The sequence below is a fragment of the Pinus tabuliformis genome, chromosome 2_1 (genome assembly GCF_031772625.1).
Source record: "Pinus tabuliformis cultivar Carrire ecotype Pingquan chromosome 2_1, CPIR1, whole genome shotgun sequence".
Taxonomy (NCBI): domain Eukaryota; kingdom Viridiplantae; phylum Streptophyta; class Pinopsida; order Pinales; family Pinaceae; genus Pinus; species Pinus tabuliformis.
Genome location: NC_142299.1, coordinates 102,322,137 through 102,340,172, shown reverse-complemented (window position 1 = coordinate 102,340,172; position 18,036 = coordinate 102,322,137). Strand labels below are relative to the sequence as shown.

Below are 18,036 nucleotides of genomic sequence, written 5' to 3'. Positions count from 1 at the left end.
CACGCTTCCTATCCATTTGTACCATAATATTTTGTGGGAGTCTCAGTTTCACCCCCATTTTTATAATATTTGTCAAGGAGTTATGCTAGCGATCCATAAAGAAGTCTACAATACAACCGCCCCTAGGTTTTCTAAAGAAGCTGAAGTGGATATCTTGCTAGTAGCCAAATGGTTTGGGGAGGAGACATTTACCTATATCAAAGTATTTGGGAGCATTTCTTCACTACATGTTCTCCCATATTATGTCCCTGACAAATTAATGGCCAGGGAGATAGCCTACCAAACGACAGGGAAAGGTGGGTTGAGTAGAGGATTGAAAGAGTACAAGAAGGCCATTTGGCCTACATTTCCGTTACAATGTGGTTCATTTGCGCGACATGATTTTGAACATGCATGCAAAGAAGGAGAGATCATGAAGTCTCTGAAATTAGCTACAATCCCGGGAAGGCAGTATGAACCAAATGACACTACTAAGGACTTCACTACTATGGTGAAAGTAAAGCAATTCACCCATGAAGAGGACGCCTTCGATGACCTCTTCCTACAGAAAGAAACATTTTCACAAGTGACGCATATGGCCTCACTACTTTTTACCCCAGATGATGTTAAAGCTTTCCATGTGTACAAAAAAAGGAGATTATTGAAGGTCCCGTTGGACCTACAGCAGATTGAACAAATAAGGGAGCCAACTCCCAGTGTAAGCTTGGAGGACAACTCCAAAGAGAATTCTGAAGAAGAAACCCAAGAGAGATCTAGTCACGAGTCAGAGCACTCAGAGCAACAATCTCAAAATGGGGGAGGCAATACAAATAAAGAATTTGAAAAGGACACAACTGGAACTACTGAAGAAACAACTGAGCAAACCTCGGTAAAGAAACAAGCAGAGATTACCTCCACGTCAACTTAGTTAGGAAATACCCCAGTTATTTATTTGGAAAAGGAATGGGAACAATTCAACAAGAAGCTGCACACAAATTCAAACCCTAAGCAATAATTTGAGATACAGACTCCTAAGCAAACCCAACACAAGTCAACTCTAGAAACAACAGTATAAAAAGATGTAGGCACTCAGGATGTTGAGGTCATTCCTGCTACCCTAGAAATTATTTTGAGTATCGAGGAAATTCCTCCACTAGATGTATTTTATAGTCCTACCCACAAAGCTATCGTCAAGATACAGAAGAAGAAAAGAAAGCTAGATGCTGCAACTATTACGACTCTTAATAATGAACCAATGGACATTGTATGGAAGGACTCGCCCATGGACCCATCTGAAAATCTCACAAAATTGTTGCAATTCGCATGAGCCTATGCTACGACAACTATTGACAAAGCGACAAAGGTCCAAATGCTGCTTAATGAAAAGGAACAAATAATTCTTCTATTAGAAAAACAATTAGCTCAGGAGAAATCCAATCAACAAGCATAATTACAAGTAGCCCAACTCCAACAGGAATTTGAACAGATGCGAATACAACATCAGGCCAGCCTAGCAGAAAGAGATGCACAGATACAAGCTATGATAGATAAGTATAAAGACAATCCGCAAATCAATGAGTTCATAAAGGAAGTAATCGGCCTTAACTCCCAACTAATGCAGCAGAAGGAAGTACTTTGCCAGAAAATCTCACAAATAAGTCCTTATTGCGAGATCAATGATAAGCTAACAAGCCAAGTTGTTGACATGAGACTTGAGTATGATGAAATCCATAAAAAATATTTCTGACTTTATCACCTGGCAAGAATCAGAGGATGGGAGAAAGGCTGATCTGCCAAAGTTGGAGGAATCGCATAAAGAAACCCTGTTCACAGATAGGGATTCTCGGCTCAAGCAAGTGGAAAGGGCAACATCGATAACAACAACAGCATCAAACAACATAATAGAATCCATCAACGAAAATCTGCATGGCGCCAACCTGGTTACAGAATGCATACCAGGATTTCTTCCAAATGTCAAATAGTTAGAGCAGCAGTGGAGGAAGGCAGCGTAAGAGAAGAAGGAGGTAATCAGACAGATGACAAGCTAAATTAGGAAGCGTACTGGCAGTTCTTTGTGAAACCATACAACCAGTGGATGACCTTGAGATGCTTAACAACCTCCACACAAAAAATGGTGCCAGCACTAACATATGCTATATTCAATGGGTAGTTAAAATCTGCGATCGACCAACCGACTCAGCTCGAGCCTATGACTGATATTTCCGATCTTAGAGACCAAGTGCAAAGGAGTTAGTCATTTAGTTTATTTTTATTTTAGTTTTATTTCCGCATAATTTGAGGAAGGTCATTTAAACCTCCTTAGCTATTTTTTTCTAATAATCTATTTTAGGATCTATAGTTTAGTATTTAAACCCCTCTCATGCATTTAGAGAGGGGTCCAGAAATTTTATCAGAAAAATTCTTTGAAGCATTGCACTTTTGTACTTTTGAGGAGGTTCTGATGGAATGAATGGAACATGATCTATTTTCTTAAATATCTAGCATGCTATACTGAAATGCACTTTTGTACTCTTAGAATGTGTTGGATTGATTGAAACTAGGTCAATAATGCTGAAGCACATGAGCAGGACTTGTCATATATGGTACTTTTATCTTATGATCTTATTTTATTTATGTATCCAACAATAATTCTCCTTTTAACTATTTTATGTGTGAAAGTCTGAATTATCGTTTAGCGTTATTGCACTTTTGTATGATGTTAGCTTTGATTCTATTTTGAATACATGACCGATTTGATATGCGATATATCTTTCTCAATCATTTTGTCTAACTATTTATCCAAAACGATTACTGTTAAACGATTTAACTTATTATTGCAGTTGAATGATCTTTATTACCAATTGCTGTAGGACATCATTGTAGATCGCATACTTTATTTAATTCCCGGGTATTTTTATAGTTAAATAGTGTTAAACTAGGATATATGCATGTGTTTAGTAGTTTAGATTATATTACACTTAGCTTGATCATTTCCCCGTTACATCATTTATCACCCCACCAACACTATCAAAATCTCTTCAGGGAAACGGGTCCCATTATCCCCAGTCGGAGTCACTATACCAAACGGAAAAGGAGTTGCTAACCAAGGTCCGGACCGGGTGGTTTTCCCCCATGTTGTAGCAATGATCTTCGAGGCTTCAACATTTTGGCACTATAAGGAGGGCCTAACTATGAGTGGCAAGTAAATTCAAATCAATAGGCTATTCTAAGAGTAAAACTCCCTCACCCTCTCCTCCAACTTCTTGGTCGCATTCTAAATCTCCCAATCCTAAGCGAGAAGTTGCAAAGAAACCCTTAGAATCCACTACTGAGATCTCAAAGAAATCAGATCAATCTTCTTCTATATAAACCCCTGAAGTCCATTCTTTGATCCATAAATTGCAGGGGATTTCAATATCTCAAAAAGAATCTGAGTTGTCTCAAGCAAGTGTTACTTCTTAGTTCCCTTCCTCTCAAAGGTTAACTAGATCGCAGAGCGAAAAATTTGGAATTCCCCCATTTGAATTGCCTCTACCAAACTGAAGGAAATCTAAGAAAACACACTCTGAAGCTCATAGTGAGATTCTCTCATCCTCACCTGAAACACCCTCATTCATTCCATCCACTTCATCACAAAATCAGTCATCCACCTCACAACTCCAAATCGTGGTTTACACAGGTACTGGAGCAAAAGCCTCCTCTACCCAATCCCATTCAACTACTGGAACATCTTCCTCTACATAGATACCTACGATGGATCAAAGACGATGGACAAATCCAGGAGTTGTTAGAATGGCAGGATCCTTACATCCATTACCTGCCCATCCAGAAAAGTGATTACCAAAGTTCAATCCTTCTGATGGCCTACCAACTAAGGAACACATAAACAAATTTATGTTGTCCATAAATCTCAATGAAGTAGTAGAAGAAGATGCAATTATAAGATTATTCCCTTATACCTTACAAGGATCAGCAGGATCATGGTACTTTTCATTACCATTGGGTTCCTTTAATAGTTGGGATTTCAAGAGCAGTTCCTAACCAAGTTTGGAGATGACCGATCAACGTTTACTCTTATCAATGACCTCTCCTACTTGAAAGAAGAACCTAAAGAACCAATTAAATACTTCAACTCTCGTTTCAATAAGTTATTGAATAAAATCCCAATGACATCCAAGCCCAATGATGAAGTCCAAAATGAATGGTACATTTCTGCTCTTCCTTCAAACACATACTTTTGTCGATAGAGCTGCCAAACCAACTTTGGTAGAAAACATGAAAGAAGCCATAGCTGTAGAAAAACGTATTTTAGCTTTAGATAAGAATAACGCATTAGAAGAATGAAAACCTAAGAAGGTAACTTTTAGGGGCGAATCTAAGAAAAAAGCACCTAAAGATCCTTTCGATCTTGAAGGTCTATAGAAAGTCCTTGAAACCATGTCCAATGAAATGGTTGACATTAAATAGCAGGTAGAAGAAAATTCCTCAAGGAAAGCTTTCAGCCCATATAAAAGAAATCCCTCCTCTGATCCTAAGCCTCCAAGCACAATATCAAATGTTGAATCAGATGCGGAGGAAGAAGAAGTCTCAACGGCTGAAGAACAAACAGATGATGAAGAAGTAGTTGAGTTACAAGGAACGTGGGAATTTATCCTTCCTAATGAAGAAGCAAAAGAGGCATTACCTGTCACAACTAGGGGTAGAAGCCCTGTTGATTTTCCACAAACAAATCCAAAACAGAAAGCATCAACCCCCGCTCCCAAAGACAAAGCAACAAGTAAGAAATATTTGCCCAAATCCACTCAAACCACTCCTCCTCAATCAAATTATTCACCTCCAGCTAAAACCCTGATAGTCTCTGATGAAATGGAATATAACATCGTTGATGATATGAAAAAGACTAGGGTGAATATTACATTCCATGAGCTTAGCAAGTTGAAACATCAACATAAGCTATTGCTCAAAGAACTAAACGCAGTCCCTACTTTGCCTCTTCCTATTGCTGTAATATCACAAGATGCTCAAGAAATGGGAAGGCCTCCTACTACCTCATTAGACAGAATCAATCCTACTGATATTGCTCTAATTGGAGGAAGATCCAAATCTCACACTTCTCCATTTCTTTTAACTTTTGAAGTTTTCAACAAAAATCTACACAATTGTTTAGTTGATTCTGGAGCTTCATCTAACATTCTACCAAGAACAGTTTGTGTGAAATTGAATGTTGAGCCCCAAAGATATGTTGTGTGCATTGTTCAGTTAGACCAATCCTAAGTCGAGGTTATAGGATAACTCAATCAAGTCACTATTAGACTCTCATCAAACCTGAAATTCTGTTAAGTCATTGATATTCTTATGGCTGATATCCCCGAGTTCTACGACCTAATCCTTAGCAGAGACTGGTCATAAAATCTTCATGGCTATTTCGCAACCGATTGGTCCCACATGTGGCTTCCCTATAATGGCAAGACAAATCAAATAAGGGTTGACCATGAAAAGCATCAAAAGTATATCGTTACAGAACTAGAAGGAGAGAATGAGCCATTCGCGTATAGCAACAATATCATTGGAAATTACTCGATTGAATCATTTCTAGGAAATTTTAATGCAAATACTTCACCCTTCTTGGAGAATTCTGTTATATCACAATTTGAAAATTATTCTCAAACAAATGCTTCTAAGTGTATAAATTTTGTAGATAAACTTGTAGTTAGCTCTTTATTTTGGAAAATATTTTTTGATGGAGCGAGATGCATATTAGTTAGACCAGAAGGGGAAAAACTATGTTAGCATGCAGACTTGAATTCGAATGCACAAACAACATTGCCGAATATGAAGCATTGGTTCAAGGGTTGTATAAAGCCATCAACCTTAATATCAAACATCTTCAAGTATTTGGAGATTTTGAAATTGTGATAAAACAGGTAGAAATGCTATACATTGTCTTTCTGGACATTTGAAACATTATCAATCATTAGTCCTGGACCTCACTTCTCATTTTAAAACATTTAATATTTCCCCTATCCCAAGACTCCAAAATGCAAGTGTAGATCTTTTGGCTAATGTTGCATCCAATCTCATTCCACCAGAAGATTATAGCCCCGATCGCTTTTCTATTGAATTAATTTTTAGGCCTTCTATTGCTGACAATATCACCAATTGGAGAGTATTTAATAATGATCTAGATATCATAAGATTTATAACATCTCAAGGCTCTTATGATGACCAGATAATTGATGAGGATCAACATGATAGGCAACTTAATCAAGAAGCAACTAAAAATGCCATACCTAAGTCCGTGGTTAAGTTGGAAGACTTATATGATCTTAAGGATAGGTTCAAAAAGCCCACTAACTCAAAACTTCAAAGTTCAACTTTGAGGTTTGAATTAGTTAATCTTGGAACTAACCTTAAACCTCAAAATATCGATCTAGGACTTGGTCTTACACCATATGAAAAATCAGCCTTCATTCACTTGTTGAAGAAATACAAGAATGTATTTGCTTGAACTATGAAGATCTTAAGACATATGAAACTTCCATTATTCAACATACCATTTCCATGATATCCGATGAAAAGTTGGTACAACAGAAGCTGAGAAAGATTCACCCAAATTTAGAATATCAGATCAAATCTGAATTGAATAAGTTGCTTAAAGCCAAAATAATTTTCACTGTGAGGCATTCAAGGTGGGTTTCCAACCTTGTCCCAATCAGAAAAAAGAATGGTGATATTTGAATATGTATAGAATTTCGCAATCTCAACAAAGCTTGTCAAAAGGACAATTTTCCATTACCTCCTATGGAACAGATACTACAATCAGTTGCAGTCTCAGAACTCATGTCTTTCCTGGATGGATTTTTAGGTTATAATCAGATTCTCGTACATCCAGATGACCGACTAAAGACCACATTTAGAACCAAGTGGGGAACATATGCTTACCAAAAGATGACATTTGGGTTAATCAATGTTGGTGCAACATTTCAAAGAGCCATGGACATAGCTTTCAAAGGTTTGGTAAATAAATCAGTGGTAATTTATCTAGATGATATAATTGTGTATTAAAAAAGGCACAAAAATCATTTAAAGGATTTAAAACAAATATTTGAGCGTTGTCAGAGGTATGGAATTTCTCTCAATCCCAAGAAATATTTATTTGCTTTAAGTGAAGGAAAACTCCTTGGATTTATTGTATCCAAAGAAGGGATTCACATTTATCCTGATAGGATAAGAGAAATTTATGAAATTCCTTTACCTCATAACAAAAAATCTATGCAATCTTTCCTAGGTCAGATAAATTTTGTCAAAATAATTGTCCCTGACTTTTCATGAATTGTTTTACCTCTCCAATCTATGATTAAGAAAAAATCCATTTTTAAATGGGGACGTACAAAGCATGAAGCCTTTAATCTGATTAAACAAGCAATCATAAATGCTCCCTCTTTAGCAACTCCAGCTTTTTCTAATCATTTCATTTTATATGCTTTCGCTTCAGAGACATCATATGCAGCCATATTGACATAGGTCAATGATGACAAAGCTGAAGCACCAATTTCTTTCTTTAGCTCCAATTTGCAGGGGGCTTAATTAAATTATTCAGATGTTGAAAAACAAGCTTTTTCTACTTTCAAATCAATAAAGCATTTCAGACCCTTTCTCCTCAAAACTCACACCAAGGTAGTAGTCTCGTTTTCAGCAGTGATAAATTTATTAAGGGATGTAGGTGAGAAAAGAGCAAATTGGGTAACAACACTGCAAGAATATGACATTGAGATCAAACAAACTAAAATAGTTAAAGGTCAAGGTTTTTGCAGAATGTTAGCAGAAGCAGCCAACTTACTAGCAATACAAAATTCAGGTGATGATATACAAGTATATGAGGTAAGCCTCAACAACACTGAATCCTAATATGCTGATATCATCTTTTATTTGAAAAATGGATATGCCCCTACGCAACTAAGTTACAAAAGAAAAAGGGATTTGAGAATAAAGGCTAAACAATATGAGATCATCAGTGATGTATATATTATGATTCTGTTTTGCTTAGATGCCTTGAAAAATCTGAGGCAGAAAAGGTTTTGCAAGAACTCCATGATGGACTGGCTGGTGGACATTTTGGAGGAGATACAACCACACATAAAATCCTGCAAGCTGGCTACTATTGGCCAACTTTATTTAAAGATGCAAACAAGTATGTAAGGAAATGTAAAGTCTATCAAACAGCCACTGGAAGACAGAGGAAACCCGCATTACCATTACAGCCAGTCGACATTGAACAACCATTTGAACAATGGGGATTGGACATAATAGGTGAGATCGTTCCTCACGCTTCAAAGCAACATACATATATCATTACAACAACTGATTATTTCACAAAATGGGTGGAAGCAATTCCACTTAAGGTAGCCAATTCTGAAAACATCATTGAATTTATTGACCAGTTTATTATTACTAGATTTGGTCTACCATCTGCCCTCATGTTTGATAATGCATCTTATTTCACAGGCAATGCTATGACAAAATTTGCTCTTAAAAGAGGTTTTAAACTTAAATATTTTGCTAACTATTACCCTCAGGGAAATGGCTTGGCCGAGTTGACAAACAAAAATCTCATAAGATTCATCAAATGAATTGTTGATCAAAGTCATAAAAATTGGCACAAATATTTAACTTTTGCTCTATGGGCAAATTGAATAACACAAAAGGCCTCTATAGGCACTTATACTTTTAATTTGGTCTATGGGAAAGAAGTTGTCCTCCCTACAAATGTAGCTATTCCCTCTCTCGCCTTGTTTCAATTTATTGAAGAAACCCCTTCCTCTTCTATGCAATTAAGATAATCACAAATACTTAAGCTAGAAGAAGAAAGGGAAAAGGCCAAAATCAGACATGCACATCATCAACAGTTAGTCAAATCCTCATTTGATGTGAATTCTGTAAGTTCAAAATCCTTTCAACTCGGAGACCTAGTATTGAAGTGGGATAAAGCACACGAGGAAAAGGGTAAACATACCAAATTCCAAAGAATGTGGCTTGACCCGTTTAAGATTGTGGAACAAATAGGCCCATCAACCTTTTTAATGCAAGACTTATCAGGCAAGAGAGATTCTCGGCCTATTAATGGGAAGATCCTGAAGAAATATTTTTCATAGAAGATAATCTCTTCTATCCCTTGTATACTATCACTTTTAATTTTTAGGAAAATAAAAGTTGAGTAGCATTTACTTTTGGCCTTTACAATAATAATCTCTTTTGTATTTTGACTTTTCTCTTGCATAAGTAGAGATTGTTGAGAAGATGATTTTTACATTTGAAACATGGGCTAAGTTCTATTACTCTGAAATTTTCTTGTTCTCTACCAAAATTACTTGTCCTTTGCTAAACCTCAACTTTGTAAAGAAACTTTGCTCTACCATTAGTCAAATAAAGTATCTATAACAAAGCAAGGCCTCTCTACAGAAAATCATCTTTAACTCTATAGTTGTCATCCACAAACTCTTAAGGAGTCAATGGTTCTCCCCATCTAGTAAGCTTTCATTTTTTAGAGTGTAATTCTAAAATATGCTTAAACTTAAAGGATAAGAGGTCTCATCAAGAGCCGACTTACCATGATCATAGGGAAGTAACAAGCTGACATTACCAATACTGCATATCAAAACAAGGTAATGGCTTGAGATTGTGTCAATCAAAAGACAAGGGGTCTCATCAAGAGCCAACTTGTTCAGTTAAGTTACAACCAGTGAGTGGCATTGTCAATTTTGGCCACCAAACCAAGACAATGGCCTTTAAGAAGAAAAATGAAAAATTTAAGAAAAAAGAGAATTGTTTAGAAAAGAATGAAAAAGAAAGTAAGTATATGAATCTGAACTTATCTTTAAAAATTGAACTCTTATCTAAATGGGATACTGAATCATTGCTGGTTAAAAGGTAACCCTGTAGAGGCTATGGACACCTGTTGGCAGCAGAGGCTCTAACTATGAAAACAGAGTTCATCTAAAAAGCTAATTTGTGAGAGCCCCCTATTTTTATCTTTAAAACCAAGTAATGACTGATGTAGACAAAGTAATTTTCATATTGAAGAGGATAATCAAATGGATGATAGTTAGGTAGATTTTGTTTTTTATTATTAAGAGAAATGTTACTTATCTTATATTTCATGTATTTTTATTTTTCCAAACTACCTTTATTTTGGAAGTTTTTAGAAATATCAAAAAACTATCAGAGATAACTAGTTCTTCCAGCGAATCGCCAATTGTTGTGCTATACAACAACCCCACCATTTATTGGTATAATAGATAATATTCTATTAATAAATGGGGACCCTTTATAAAACTCTTCAAAAAGAAATTTAGCACTTAGACTTTTTCTTTTAAGTTTTTAAAGAATAAAACAAGATATCAAGTCAAAACCCTTTGCGAGCTAGCAATTCTCGCCTTTTCGCATACCGCTGGACCAAGTGTGTCAAAAGACCTATTAACGAGAAAAACCCCTGAAAAGTGATCAAAAGGATCACCACGCTCAACTTAGATATCATTAGGCTTTTTCATTTAAAACTAATACCTAAGGCATTTCCTATTAAATAAAGCTCGTATCGCATATCGACATTCATAAAGGGCGTAAATCCATAAAGTATGGTGAAATGTGCGAGATGCGATATTGTGATAGAACATCAACCTTATCGTATCGCATCGAAACACTTAAGAAAGGTCCAAAATATTATGAATCGCGCGATCTTGTGAAATGCGATAAAAGCCCAGACCCTATTGAAGCCAATATGATAAAGTGGTGATTAATTCTGCTGTGCAATGAAAAGCGCTTTATAAGGTAAATATGCCATCAAACAAGCTACACTTTAAACAATTAAGAAAACACCACTCATCCCGCATCTTGCATCCCATAGGAACCTAAGGAACTTTAAGAAAACACACAATCAAAATGCGATAATGCGATTTGCGATATTGCATCGCAATCGCAAAATCAACATTCTCGCAACTAAAGCTTGCCACCTTAAAAGTTTTCCTTCTCGTCTTACGATGCAAAACATTAATGAGAAATAAAGGTAGCAATAAGGGACCATTAGTGGATATTTAGTATGGGTTAATGGCATTTATGTTGAAAAGCGGCTCGACGTGATACGATATCTTTTCATCTGTGTTTGATTAAAACTTCTTTGTTGTCACTTTTTCAAGGTTATCTGTATCATTCATTCCCATTTTCGTTCTTGCTTGTGTCTATCCGATAGCTTCCACTTTGCTCCATTTCAGGAAAAATCCGTAGGGAGCGTCGTTAGAAGCAATGGGAAATTAAGAAGGGAAAGGCAACTGCGTCTGAGAAGTCATAAATGATCCCTCTTTTCTCTGATACTACATGCAACAGAGATGGAGGAACTTCAACATGGGAGGCCATGTATGATTTGTTTGAAGAGGAAAACCCAAGGCCACGACAGATGCTCATGATTCCTCTAATGCCTCCTACTTTGAAACATCATGCTCATTCCTACACTGCATAGCCGCAAGACTGAAGATAATCCCATACACGGATATGGTCAAGTGGATAATTTACGTGGTTGACGTCTTGGACAGAGAATTCAAGAATCACAGGCAAGAGGTTATGGGGTCTTTTTCAGCAGACAGCCTACGGCTAATGTACCATTTACCAGAGCTATAGAAGCTCTACAATAAACAGTTCCTCGAGAAATTTTCTAAGGAAAATGAAGACCCGACAAACGTCACGCAAACCTGGACAATGATTGAAGGCAAGCTCAAATGGGATAAAATGGGTATGTATTCTACGACATCTATTTATCCCCCTTATAGTTTTGCATCAACAATCCTATGCAGATTGTTCGGCAAACCCGATAGTACCAACTTTTCCCGGGAATGGCTCCCATTAATAGATGCAACAGTGAATGCAATGATAATGAACTGGGCTCAAATTTTGTCTGATAATTTAGAAAAATCCATTATGGAATATAGGAGAAAAAGAAGTCATTCTATAAGGGTTTATCCCCCGTTTTTCATGAGTGCTTTTGTAATGGATGCAATTTGTTTTAGTTCTAAATTTCCCATTATGGGATGGAAGTGGACTTGCAAGACCCGCTTCCTATCCATGTGTACCATAAGATTTTGTGGGAGTCTTAGTTTCACCCCCATTTTTATAAGATTTGTTAAGGAGTTATGCTACCCATCCATAAAGAAGTCTACAATACAACCGCCCCTAGGTTTTCTAAAGAGGCTGAAGTGGATACCTTGCCAGTAGCCAGATGGTTTGGGGAGGAGACATTCACCTATATCAGACTATTTGGGAGAATTGCTTCACTGCATGTTCTCCCATATTATGTCCCCAGAAAATTAATGGCTAGGGAGATAGCCTACCAGATGACAGGGGAAGGTGGGTTGAGCAGAGGATTGAAAGAGCAGAAGAAGGTCATTTGGCCTACATTTGTGTTACAATGTGGTGCATTTGCGCTACATGATTTTGGACATGCATGCAAATAAGCAGAGATCACGAAGTCTCTAAAATTAGCTACAACCCTGGGAAGGCAATATGACCCAAATGGCACTGCTAAGGACTTCACTGCTATGGTGAAAGTAAAGCAATTCACCCACGAAGAGGACGCTTTCGATGACCTCTTCCTACAGAAAGGAAATTTTCACAAGTGACGCATATGGCATCACTACTTTTTACCCCAGATGATGTTAAAGCTTTCCATGTGTACAAAAAAAGGAGATTATTGAAGGTCCCGTTGGACCTATTGCATATTGAACCAATAAGGGAGCCAACTCCTAGTGTAAGCTTGGAGGACAACTCCAAAGAGAATTCTGAAGAAGAAACCCAAGAGAGATCTACTCATGAGATATAGAAATGAGAGCAATAGTCTCGAAATGGGGGAGGTAATACAAATAAAGAATCCAAAAAGGACACAGCTGGAACTACAGAAGAAATGGCTGAGCAAACGTCGGTAAAGAAACAAGCAGAGATTACCTCTACATCAACTTAGTCAGGAAAGACCCCAGTTATTGATTTGGAAAAGGAATGGGAACAGTTCATAGAAAGGAGGTCTTGTCAGTTGTATCATCTAAGAATTGTTCATTTATGTAATGTAAAGGAGGTTTCCCCCTTGAAGAGGCTTATTTCTAAGGTGTTGTTCTATATTTTCTATCTTTTTGTGAGTTGGTTTCATAACAAGCTTCACACAGATTCAAACCCTGAGCAAACATCTAAGATACAGACTCCTAAGAAAACCTAGCACAACTCAACTCCAGAAACAATAGTAGAAAAAGCTGTAGGCACTTAGGATGTTGAGCTCACTCCTGCTACCCCACTTCAGAAATTATTTTGAGAATTGAGGAAATTCCTCCACTAGATGTATTTTATAGTCCTACCCACGAAGCTGTTGTCAAGAGACAGAGGAAGAAAAGAAGGCTATATGCTACAACTGTTACGACTACTGATAATGAACCAATGGACATTGTATGGAAGGACTTGCCCATGGACCCATATGAAAATCTCACAAAATTGTTGCAATTCGCAGGAACCTATGCTACGGAAACTATTGACAAAGCGACAGAGGTCAAAATGCTGCTTGAAGAAAAGGAACAAATTATTCTTCTGTTAGAACAACAATTAGTTAAGGAGAAATCCAATCAACAAACATAATTACAAGTAGCCCAACTCTAGCAGAAACTTGAACATATGAGAATACAACATCAGGCCATCCTAGCAGAAAGAGATGTGTGGATACAAGCTATGAAAGATAAGTATAAATAAAATCCACAAATCGATGAGTTCATAAAGGAAGCACTCAGTCTTAACTCCCAACTAATGCAATAGAAGGAAGTTCTTTGCTAGAAAGTCTCGCAAATAAGTCCTTATTGCGAGAATAGTGATAACCTAACAAGCCAAGTTGTTGACATGAGACTTGAGTATGATGAAATCCATAAAAATATTTCTGACTTTATCACCTGGCAAGAATCAGAGGATGGGAGAAAGGATGATCTTCCAAAGTTGGAGGAATCACATAAAGACATCTTGTTCACTGATTGGGATTCTCGGCTCAATCAAGTGGAAAGGGCAACAACGATAGCAGAAACAACAACAAACAACATAATAGAAGCCATCAGTTAGAATCTGCATGGCACCAACCTGGTTACAGAATGCATACCAGGATTTCTTCCAAATGTCAAACAATTAGAGCAGCAGTGGAGGTAGGAAACGGAGGGGAAGGAGGAGGTAATCAGGCATATGAGAAAGCCAAATTGGGAAGCATACTAGCGGTTCATAGTGAAACCATACAACCAGTGGATGACCTTGAGATGCTTAACAACCTCCACACAAAAAATGGCTCCAACACTAACAGATGCTACATTCACTGGGCATTTAAAATCTGCGATTGGCCAACCAACTCAGCTCAAGCTTATGACTGATATTTGCGATCTTAGAGACCAAGTGCAAAGGAGTTAGTCATTTAGTTTATTTTTATTTTAGCTTTATTTCTGCATAATCTGAGGAAAGTCGTTTAAACCTCCTCAACTATTTTTTTGTAATAATCTATTTTAGGACCTATACTTTAGTATTTAAACCCCTCTCATGCATTTAAAGAGGGGTCCATAAATTTTATCAGAAACATTCCTCGAAACATTGCACTTTTGTACTCTTGAGGAGGTTTTGATGGAACAAATGGAACAAGATCTATTTTCTTAAATATCTAGCATGCTATACTGAAATGCACTTTTGTACTCTTAGAATGTGTTGGATTGAGTGAAACTAGGTCAATAATGCTGAAGCACATGAGCAGGACTTGTCATATGTGGTACTTTTATCTTACAATCTTGTTTTATTTATGTATCCAACAATAATTCTAATTTGAATTATTTTATGTGTGAAACTCTGAATTATAGTTTAGCATTACTGTACTTTTGTATGATGTTAGCTTTGATTCTATTCTGAATACATGAACGATTTGATATGCGATATATCTTTCTCAATCGTTTTGTCTAACTATTTATCCAAAACGATTACTGTTAAACGATTTAACTTCTTATTGCAGTTGAATGATCTTTATTACCAATTGTTGTAAGACATCATTGTAGATCACATACTTTATAGTTAAATAATGTTAAACTAGGATATATGCATGTGTTTAGTAGTTTAGATTAGATTACGCTTAGCTTGATCATTTCCCCGTTACATCATATATCACCCCACCAACACTATCAAAATCTCTTCTGGGAAACTGGTTCCATTATCCCCATTCAGAGCCACTACACGAAACAGAAAAGGAGTTGCTAACCAAGGTCCGGACCGAGTGGTTTCCCCCCATGTTGTAGCAACGATTTTCGAGGCTTCAACAACACCCAAACTCTTCCTCTTTCTCATATACCAAGTTTTTTTCTCATATCCAAAATTAGATATGTTTCACTTCCAACTGTAGCCTCTACCGAAACATAGATGATCTGAATTCCTCTGCTGTCTCAGTTCACCGAAATTTTAGAGATGCGAAGTTCTAGACTTCCCCTCACTGCCTTTTGTTCTCCGAAATCACAAAAAGGCCCCCGAGCTTCTTCACTGCCTCTGTTCACCCGAAATCTCGGAGGTATGTCTAAATTCACTGCCTTTGTGGAACATGCTGATGTCCCTTTATATAATGGTTAGCCTATGTATATAAGTCGACATGATCGTTATGAATGGATGTGTCTATTGAAGTGAGATGACATGAGATCTTCCATACAGTATGGAGGCCACTTAGAAGAGGATGGCAAGTGCTTGTCATTGGAGGGCTATCTAGACATATTCATTGACTCATATCCATTTGACATATCTTCATACATGACATTGACTATTTGAAAAATCATAAAGATCTCAATGGGAGCCATATAGAATAAAAACTGTTTCTCATGAAACCCATGAAGAAAGGCATTACAAAAATAATTTTATTCTCTTATTTCATCATTTACAAAGATCATAATTTACATGTCATTATGAAGACCAAACCTAGTTACATTTTACAACACTCCCTCTTAACTAGGGAGATATTCATAATGGTACTTGGCCATTCTCAATCTGAAGAATTTCTCATAAGAATAATTTGGATTTGTAACTCATTTGTATTGTTATCACTGAAAATTCCGTTGCCAAAATTGCTCAGACTAGCTTAAGGACAAAGTGTTTTCGCAGCGCATAAATCCTTTAGCAGTTTCGTAGTGCAACCTGTTTTAGTGATTTCGTAGCGAAAAACACCGACTTTGCACCGGCTGCGCTACGAAATTGGGGATGTGTTCGAATCCATAGCAACTGTCATGCAAAATAGCTCTGGGGTGGAGGCATTTTTACACGAGGCATGCTCTCAAGCTCCTGCGTGTATGCTTGTCATCAGTTCTGAATCTGAAGGGAAATATTACAGGTTAAAAGAGATAGTTCTACAAAACATGTAGCATCATCTTCTGCAAATAACGAGGATCAAGGATCACAATCTGGAAGAGGAGTTACAGGGAATTGTTCAAAGGCTAAGGTAGATGAAGGAAGCTCAAGTCACCATCTTGTCCTGAATTGATACCGACCGCCCGCCGTTGTTGCCCCTCACTGCAGAAAGGATCAACAAGGAAAAAGAAGATAGAGCACGACGCGAGTGAGAAGCAGAAGAAAGGGAACGCCTTAACAGAGAGCTTAAAGCCGGACTCCATCCTTTACAGCACCGATTTGTTTTCTGGTACCTTCGTCGACAACCTGGAGTTAGATCACAAGCATCATATGAGGAAAACATGAAAAAATTCTGGAGTTCAGCACTGTGGAAGGCTTTTGGGTTTGCCATTGCCATTTTGCTCGGGTTTCTTCTATGCCAAACCCAGCAAATTTGCACCTTTTCAAAGAGGGTCTTCGACCTTTATGGGAGGACCCAGGAAATCGTAATGGTGGGAAGTGGATAATTCGGCTGAATAGGGCTGTCTCAGGCAGGTTTTGGGAAGACTTGGTACTAGCGCTGGTAGGCGATCAGCTGGATTATGGTGATGATGTATGTGGTATTGTATTGAGTGTTCGCTTTGGGGAGGACATTCTCAGTGTTTGGAATAGAAATGCTTCTGATGGCCAGGCAGTAATGGTATTGAGAGATTCAATCAAGAAACATCTTCACCTTCCTGCCAGCTACCTGATGGAGTACAAGCCACACGATGCAACATTACGAGATAATTCATCATACAGAAACACTTGGTTGAGGGGATGATTCAGGTGTTCAGCATGCTGTTAAATTATTGACGTTCTGTATCATCAGTACTCTAGTCATTTCAGTTTTTCAGAAGTGTAGGGCAGTGTTCAAGCTCTCCTCAAATCTGCATCATGTTGATGTATAATCTTGCAGAGCAGCATGTGTTTCTTTGGGTCACATCAATCGTATTCATCATTGCATACTGCCAAACGCTGGATCACAATCTGAAATTCTCATGCCTCATTTTTCTAACCATTTAGTTTCTAATTGCTGGTCCATGTGGCACTAAAGCTTTAGTCATTGGATGAGTTTGAACAGCTCGTACATGGGATGCCTATTGTTAATGGGGATTTTTCCAGCCTTTCTTCTGTCTGGGCGGACAATATAATTGATTCTGAAATACTTCATGGTATACTGAAGTGTACCCGCAGCATCTCCAAACATTTAGGGAAGGCTGCTCTTGCTGTGTTCTATGAAGGTTTAAGAAGGCCGTTAAGTGTTACTTTCCAACATATTGGGTGTTGCTTCCTTAGGATTTCGGATATGGGATATGACTTTTCTGTTTTGAAGCGAAGTAATTCACATGTTGGGTTAGATTCTGTCCGTGGAAAGGAACATCACTATCACAACAATCAAAGAAAGTTTGCTCTCAGTATATTATTATCTCTGCAGGATTTGCGTGATAAAGCTGGTGGCTGGAATAGAGTTTTGGATGTCATTGAAAAGTACTTAAGCAGTCTAATTCCCCAAAGATTTTCATTGCACAATGAATCTGCTACAAAAGGAACACTCTATAATGTTAATACAGTATTATTGGTTCAGTCAACTTCTCAGGTTGCAGAAATCCAATTTGA

At 37.5% G+C, this 18,036-nt stretch overlaps 1 pseudogene; it reads left to right on the top strand.

Moving 5' to 3' along the window:
• The first annotated feature begins 574 nt into the window (after positions 1-574).
• Positions 575-17,477, top strand: LOC149198992 (eukaryotic translation initiation factor NCBP pseudogene; annotated as a pseudogene).
• The last annotated feature ends 559 nt before the right edge of the window (positions 17,478-18,036 follow it).